Genomic DNA, 6,535 nt, shown 5'->3' with positions numbered 1-6,535 from the left:
CTTGAACTCACGAACCATGAGATCATGACCTGAGCTGAAGTCGGACACTTACACAACTGACCCATCCAGGTACCCCTGACTTACTCCACTTTGTATGTTAGCCTGAGTCTGTTTTTCTGAAAGCATCTCTTTAGCGTCTCATTTTCCTGGTAGCATGATGTCCCATGTCTTGGCTATGTTCATAGGGCCTTAGCAGGAAGTAAAGCCATTTAATGCGTAAGTCTCCTTGTTCTTGTCCATCCAAAAGGAGTTACATGAGCCTTTGAAAATTGCGGCAAAACATATGCATCTCTAGCCCTTCAAAGATTACTGTGAGCTCACCATCCCTTTTTTCTTTCTCTTAGGGTACAGTGTACTAATATCTAGCAAGACCTCAGTATATGCTGGCCTTGTCATATGTTTTATCTCATTTAATTCTCAAGGAAAAAATATAACTCCTATAAAAGATCATATTCATTTTTACAGACGGGAAAATGAGGCTGGCAGTTAAGAAATAACTTGCCCAACACCACCCCCGTAGTGAATGGATTTGAACTCGTTTTTTGGCTGATAATCTAAGACCCTTTAACTTCTACCAATGTCTTTCAACTTTACTGCACATAGGAATCACCAGGAATGGGCCAGAGTGGGGCATGGAGGTTGTGAACAATGAAGGTTCCCAGGCCTCCTCCCACAGAGATTCAGAAGATAGTTTTGGAATAGGTCCCATGAATCAGCATTTTAATGTTTATTTATTTATTTTGGGAGAGAGAGAGAGAATGCTTGCATGAGCAGGGGAGGGGGAGAGAGAGAGGGAGAGAGAGAATCCCAAGGAGGCTCCATGCTATCAGCACACAGCCCAACGTGAGGCTCGAACTCATGAACTGTGAAGTCATGACCTGAGCTGAGATCAAGAGTTGGACACTTAACCAACTGAGCCACCCAGCCTCCTCTCCAGCCCCTCCCCCCCCCCCCCCCCCCCCCCCCCCCCCCCCCCCCCCCCCCCCGCTCCAAGAATCAGGACTTTAAACAAGTGTTCCCAGTGATTCTAATGCAGGTGGTCTAAATCCTTGGCCTTCCCTGGAATCATTGCCTACCCTGGCTAGATCATGAAAAATCTGGATCAGCTCGGAAGTTGGATGTCTGCATATTTTATCTTTCAAATAGTCTGGAAAACAAGGGTTACAAGACAGTGTGATATGTTTCCAGGAAAAAATGTTAGCAAACCATAAGAAGAATAATATTTGGAGGGCTCAGTTCCCATTAGAATTCAGCAAATGCTCCAGAAGATCTCCCGAGGTTCAGATCTATTTTAAGGGGGAAAGAAATGGCAGAGGCAGAATGGAGTTTCAGACTTGAGTTTCTGGCCTGAGATCATGAGCCAAAATCAAGAGTCAGACGCTTAACCAACTGAGCCACCGAGAGGCCCCGCAATTTAATATTTCTATACCTTAGTGTGAGTTTTGAGTCCCTGTTTTCTAGCTGCCTCAGACACGGTAACATGTTAAGCCTGTTCTCCACTGCTGAATTTTGAGGAATAGTAGACTTTATTCACAGGGAAGGAATCTCTGGTCTTGTTCTGATAATAGTTCACAGGATAGTGGGGAAGGAAGGGAGGTGGTCCCTGTAAGGATTAGGAATGATCTCCTGGTGCCAGAAGCAGAAATGCAGTTGTGCTCCCAAGTTCCCATGTGGAGAGGGGCCGTGTGAGTGACTCAGTGAGTGTGTGTGTGTGTGTGTGTGTGTGTTTATGAAGGATTTTGAGTCTAAACTTAGGTCAGGAGTTCATCCCAGGTCCAGGAAGCTGTGAACAGTAAAGCGCAACCATTTTGCCCAAACTGAAATCTGGAACCTATCTCTCTGAGTGAACAGGACAACCAAGGGCATCTATTTGGCTGGGGAGATATTTCAAATGGCATGTGCTACAACCACAAATAAAATAGTTTATTATCATTACTTTCTTTTTTTAAATTTTTTATTATTTATTTATTTTAGAAAGAGAGAGAGAGAGAGAGCACAAGCTGCGGAGAGTCAGAAATAGAGGGAGACACAGAATCCGAAGCAGGCTCCAGGCTCTGAGCTGTCAGCACAGAACCCAACGCAGGGCTCTAACCCATGAACTGTGAGATCATGACCTGAGCCGAAGTGGGACACTCAACCGACTGAGCCCCCCAGGCGCCCCAATCATCATTACTTTAATAACAAAAAAGATCATAAAAATAAAGCAGAATCAAAATTCATTCTCTGTGCCCAATAAACCTCTCATTTAAATCACCCTCCTGGTTTCCAAGGTTCTCCCATCCCTGGATCAGAAATAAACTGGGTATGAGCTGGGCAAATTCTCACCTTGGCCTCAGCTTCTCTTCAGCAGGTAGTTTCCTAAAAACTGGCATATCAAAGAAGATCTGTAGAATAAAACAAACAAACGGAAATTTGGTTTACGTTACTTAAAACAAAGCTTCTATTTCATGAGTATCAGGAAAAGAAAAAAAGCCCACCAGATTTCAGGGCTGGCCTATAGGGCATATTTCAAAGTGATGTGTAATGTCACTTCAGACAAGTGAGCTGTTTCTTTTTTCAACCTAAAGATAAAATGGCCAGGGAGAAAGCAGCCAAGTGTCTGAGTAATCTTATTGACGGTTTCATTTTCTGAGTATGACCTGATGCTAGCAACGGCTCCTAAGTAACATGAAAACAAGCCAAGCTAGGCAGTCTCGCTTTTATGAGACATAACCTCCAAGGGCAGCAAAGTCTGAAGGCTAATTCTAGTTACATAACATTGATGAGTCACCGATGTCGTCAGATATTACAGACGGCTAGACTCGCCCTCTGCCTGCATTTTCAGAGCACATAGGCTCTCGTGGACTTCATCCATCTGACACATGCCTTTCACACTCCCTTCCTGAGTTATTTCTAATTTTGTTTCTTTTCTTCTCCATTCTGTGCTGTATTAGTCGGGGTCCTCCTCAGAGACAAAAGTAGTAGCATGGACATATAGCTATAGATATTATGATTTATTATAAGGAAAGCAGCTCATATAAATATGGAGATGGACAAATCCTAAAGTCTGCAGTATGTATATATATACATATATATGTATATATGTGTGCGTATATATATATATACCTGCTTATGGCTCTTCTCCCCACATGACATTCCCCACACGACCCTGGAACCTAACATGTCACATCATTTGCTCACCGACTTAATTCTGGATTTTCTCTTTCTCAGGTTGATACTATCTTCCATGCAATCTCCTCTACTTCTGTCTGGGAGACATTTATCACAAACACTCTCTCCAACCTCCCCTTCTAATTCACTGACTGGCTAAATAGCCACTTGCTCTCGTTTTCATTGTTTCTGTCCTGAGCTTAATGGGGGACCCTCTGGTTTCGCATCTGGATTCTAGCACAGCTCTGTGATGGATTTCTTGCCAGTCACCTTTCCAATTCAGCCACTGGATTCAGTGTGATTTTTCTGACAAAGAAACGTGATCGCATTACTTCCCGGTGAAAAGCTTTCAAAGTCTTTCCCTTTGCTTGAGGATAAAGTGGCAAGAAAATGTCAATGGTCTTGACAGTGGGAGCTGAGATGGCAGGTGGGGGGACGGGAGGGAGGAGGGAGAAGGAGGTCCTAAGGAGACAGAAAGACGAGAGACTCCATTACGGAGGAGATGGGGGCAGCAGCCATAAAGAAAGCACTGACGGAAACCTCTCTGCCTCTGACTTGGATGATGGAATAAATCATGGTCCTGTTCTTCGAGACTGGGGACAGACACTGTTCTTTCTTCGTGGCCAGTTGCATTACCTGGGTGGGGTGCCAACGTCTGGGGAAGCAAGCCTTCAGGAAACCTGAAAGTTTGGGTGGAGATGAGTCAGAGCCTAGTAAAGAAGAAGAAATAAAAATTAATACCAGATGGGGGGGAAAAAGGCAGTTGAAAGTCCCTATAAACAGTCGGCATCCAAGAACTTCACAGGAGTGGAAGGTGCAGCCATGTCCTCTCTTCTGCTAAGAGATTCCTGAAAATTTGCTGGCAGAGACCAGGAAAAGAATCAGGGCCGTGAGCTCAACAAGACATTACGTAAGCGCAGAAGGGTTTAGAGGACCTCATAACTCCGACTTCCACCCTCGTTTATTTCATGATCATTGCCATGCCCGTTTTCTTGGTCAGAGTTTCAGCCGTAGTTTGGAATATCTTGGTGTTTGTAAGAAACCTTCGAACACGTATTACTTCATTGCCATGTCCCCAGGGTGCACGTGTGGACATGCCCTTGGATGAACCCAGGGCCCTGTTCATCCCACTGTTTACTGAGTCTTACCCATTTACAACAAAGGGAAGTTTTGTTTCGTACATCTCTAAAACACACCTGAGAATTTCCAAATCACTTAAAAGCCAGTCCCTTCCAGGGATCATTCTGAAAGAACCGAGGTCACTTGAAAGGCTATACCCCAACATTTAAATGGCTTCAACTAGGCCAAACCACCCAGTTTGAATGTTTAGCCAAATTTCAGTGTGTCCGATGCATTAGGGTATTAAATCCCCTACAAATTCTTCTTTTCATGGCCTGACGAGATCACGGCCATGATATTTACTGTTTTTACACAAATGGAAAAAATATATACCGTAACTAAAAAGAAGTTTCTTAGGTAACCTGGTTAGAATCCTGACTAAGGCCCAAGAGGAGGCTGAGGCACACAATCCTTCTGCCAAAGCCCAGCAAAGAATCTGACTTTTTGCTCTGCAGGCAGGTGGCTGATGGACTGTTTTATGAAGGGTTTAATTAACTCTTTCTGTCTTAGTAACCTACCAAAATAAACCGTGTGACTCCCAATGCGATAGGCGGCCTCCATCAGCTGACAAGCAACATCTCAGCAAGGCTCCACAGCCCAAGGAAATAAAATTCCCCAGGAAGACAACTCAGTACGTGTGTAGTTTCTAGAAGCCTCTATTTCAGGTGCTGTCAGCGGCCAGACAGTGGACAGCCAGTGCGCTCCCCTGAATGCATCATCGGTCCCAGGCCCCGAATCGTCTTGAGGCAGAAATATAAGGGGCACCCAGCTGGTTTTAGCCCCTGTTCTGTTCCTCCTTCTCAAGGTGTCTCCCTCTGGGGAAGCACTGCCCAGTCCCCTGATGAGGGTCTTTCTAACACCTTTGTCCTTAAGCCCGACCTCAGGATACTCCCCAGGTGGTAAAAACATAACATCTTTGATGTTCACAACTGACAAATGCTTAGCTCCTGTGCCTTTTAATTAAATAGCACTGCAATTTCGCCGTCACCTCCAAGGCCTTATCTAAAAGACACAGCAAAGTAGAAACATCACCAAGTGTGACAGGGTGATAGACTGAAACACAGAGACAGAGAGAGAAAGATACTATTTATGGTCAATAATGCCTTTCCTGGTGTCCCACCAGTTACATATCCAGGTGATAACCTATATGACAATGGAATTGAGGACACATTTTGTCTGACTTTTCGTCTTGCACAGGAAGAAACAGAGCCAGAAAAATGGCCAAGTCGCCCAAAGTCACATACAATGGGGACTAGGTTCTCCGGTTTTCTAGTCCTCCTGATTTCCAGGGCACTTCCTGCCATGAACATTGCCAGTTGCATATGGCGGCATGGGAGACAGAGAAAGTTAGAGAACCTGATTTATGCTAGTAACTACCCAGGTCCTTTCCCATCAAGGATCCCATTTCAGGTCCTTAAATATAAGGATCAGATACCACCTAGAGAAATATCCAAGGATAAAACATGTAGACTCAGGGGTCCATTGGCTTCCATATATGAAATGAAATAATTTGCCAGGAAATGAGGAACTTAAGACAGACTGGTCTGAGGAAGCCATAGGGCTGCACTCCTCCACCGTGCTTCTTCCATCCCACAGGTAACTGTCCTACAAACAGAAGCCCTGCTATTTTACCCACGCCTAGATCAAGAGCACTGCCCCCTCTTAATCTGTACTTGTGGTTCTACTTTACCTACCTCTTCCTTTAGAAAGAAGTTTTGTTTTCCTATCATCAAGTCTTCTCACAGAGCTTCAGGGAGTTTACTTCATATGTCCTCAGGCAACAAATACTTACTGAGCAGATATCGAGTGAGGTCCTGGGAAAACAAAGAAGGGGCAGCCACAGTCATTATCCTCAAGAGTTCATCATCTGCACATCCTGTTCATACACAGGTTCTTGTTTGCACACAGCCCTCAGCCCCAGGTGGACAATGAATGTATTTTTAAACCCCAAATTTCAACACATAGTGCTCAAATTAAGCTTGCTTTTCTATTTTTTTTTTTTTTTTTGAGAGAGAGAGAGAGAGAGAGAGAGTGAGCATGGAGGAGGGGCAGAGAAAGAGGGAGAGAGGGAAAATTCCAAGCAGGCTCCACATTGACAGAACAGAGCCCAATGTGGGCTCAAACTCATGGACTGTGAGACCATGACCTGAGCCAAAGTCAGACTCAACCTACTAAGCCACCTAGAAGGCCCAAGCTTGCTTTTCTAATGTGTGAATGTTTTAGATAAACCTCTTTAAAAGGCTTAGAAATTAAGCTGCATTAGTAA

At 44.4% G+C, this 6,535-nt stretch overlaps 1 long non-coding RNA gene across 2 annotated transcripts; it reads right to left on the bottom strand.

The window, feature by feature from the left end:
• Nucleotides 1-2,166: 2,166 nt before the first annotated feature.
• LOC120231656 lies at nucleotides 2,167-6,060 on the bottom strand. 2 transcript variants are annotated; one of them, XR_005528373.1, is made up of 3 exons: nucleotides 5,964-6,060; nucleotides 3,787-3,860; nucleotides 2,167-2,384 (listed from the first exon to the last, which is right to left on the bottom strand). It is a non-coding gene; the product is annotated as an uncharacterized LOC120231656 (long non-coding RNA). The 2 variants fall into 2 exon arrangements; XR_005528374.1 differs by lacking the exon at nucleotides 5,964-6,060 and adding an exon at nucleotides 4,061-4,152.
• Nucleotides 6,061-6,535: the final 475 nt, after the last annotated feature.

Source organism: Hyaena hyaena, unplaced genomic scaffold, assembly GCF_003009895.1.
Source record: "Hyaena hyaena isolate Hyena2069 unplaced genomic scaffold, ASM300989v1 scaffold_60, whole genome shotgun sequence".
NCBI classification, from domain to species: Eukaryota; Metazoa; Chordata; class Mammalia; order Carnivora; family Hyaenidae; genus Hyaena; species Hyaena hyaena.
This window is presented reverse-complemented; position numbering and strand designations above follow the sequence as displayed.